We start from the raw sequence: 1,340 nt of genomic DNA, 5'->3' as shown, positions 1-1,340 counted from the left end.
ACCAGAGATCACCCCGCCCCCAAATTTGTGTCTTTATCTCCCTTCAAACTGTTGCTCAAGTCCATCCCTGCCAGCGGGCCTGCATTTGTGATGGCTCACTCTGTAAATTTGTGAACCTTGGCTGTCTCAACTGCCCCCTCACACCAGGCACAGCTACATTAAAAAATATATATATCTTTGTTGTTGAAAGTATTACATATGTCCCCCCCTTTTTTCCCCATTGAACACCTCCACCCCCCCACACCCATCCTAGGCACAGCTACTTTTATTGTTCTCTTTTATAAAAAATCAAAGTTATTTTATTCCACAAAACTATGACAGTGTCTTCAAGGCAAAGAACACATGTGGATGCCTTGTTCCTAGTGAGAGCCTGGCACAAAATTGGAATTCGGTGTTTGTTGAATAAAGGGATGAATTAAATAGCGAGTTAATGAATGCCTGCTCTGGCGCTGAGACTCGAGCTGTGAGAAAGGTCCCTACGTCTAAAGAACTTAATTAAGACAGGCGGTTGCAGGTCGGTGGATGTCCTGAGTCAAGTAGAAAACCGAGTGCAGATGTCCCAGTTTCATTCAGCTGAGAGAACTGTGGTAGGCAGGCAACTTTTCCTCTCTGCAGGGTTTTCATTCTTAATTTTGACAATCTGCAGCTGAGGGGGTGGGGGAAAAAAGTATTTCACTGCATGGAATTGGGCATATTTTTCTAGCGGTCTCTGTCACTGACTCCCATGTTGTGCTATCCCCAGTAAGAGCCTGCAGACTGAACTCCTGTACGTAGCTGGGAAACAAATTGAAGCGACATTCAGGTTTTGTTTACTTCCAACACTGATACTGTAACAAACGCCCAGCATAAATATCTTCCTTTATTAGTAAGAACAAGAACACTACACTGTAAGGCCCTATAGCTCAGGGGTTAGAGCACTGGTCTTGTAAACCAGGGGTCGCGAGTTCAAATCTCGCTGGGGCCTAGCAGGTGTTTGTTTACTCTTTTTAATTCTTCTCTTCCCACCACTCTCCCTCACGTTCCGATAACCTTGACCCCACCACAAATTCTGCCACAGCCCAGATCTCCGGCATAAACATCGCCGAGCCGATCGGCTTCCTCTCAGGGTCCTGTGCCAGTGCGCAAATGCTGCTTTTGCTACCGAGGTTGTCGCGGAATCCACTCTAAGCTGCGGGAAGTGCTGCGGGAGGGCGGCCTAACCCGAGCCCGGAGGGCGGGTAGAGAAAGAGAATGGGATCGAGCTCGGCACCCCCCTTGGCAGGCTTGGATCCCAGAACCAGGCCCCCCTGCCCGGCGCCTTCCCTACAGGCAGTCCCGCAAGGTTTCACGTTTTCAGTGGG

The 1,340-nt window shown here is 48.9% G+C and overlaps 1 non-coding gene across 1 annotated transcript; it reads left to right on the top strand.

Annotated features, from left to right (window-relative positions):
• The first annotated feature begins 891 nt into the window (after positions 1-891).
• TRNAT-UGU lies at positions 892-964 on the top strand. The gene has a single exon. It is a non-coding gene; the product is annotated as a tRNA-Thr (tRNA).
• The last annotated feature ends 376 nt before the right edge of the window (positions 965-1,340 follow it).

Source organism: Myotis lucifugus, unplaced genomic scaffold, assembly GCF_000147115.1.
Source record: "Myotis lucifugus unplaced genomic scaffold, Myoluc2.0 scaffold_10534, whole genome shotgun sequence".
NCBI classification, from domain to species: domain Eukaryota; kingdom Metazoa; phylum Chordata; class Mammalia; order Chiroptera; family Vespertilionidae; genus Myotis; species Myotis lucifugus.
The sequence above is the reverse complement of the archived record's forward strand: the minus strand, read 5'-3'. Positions and strand labels throughout refer to the sequence as shown.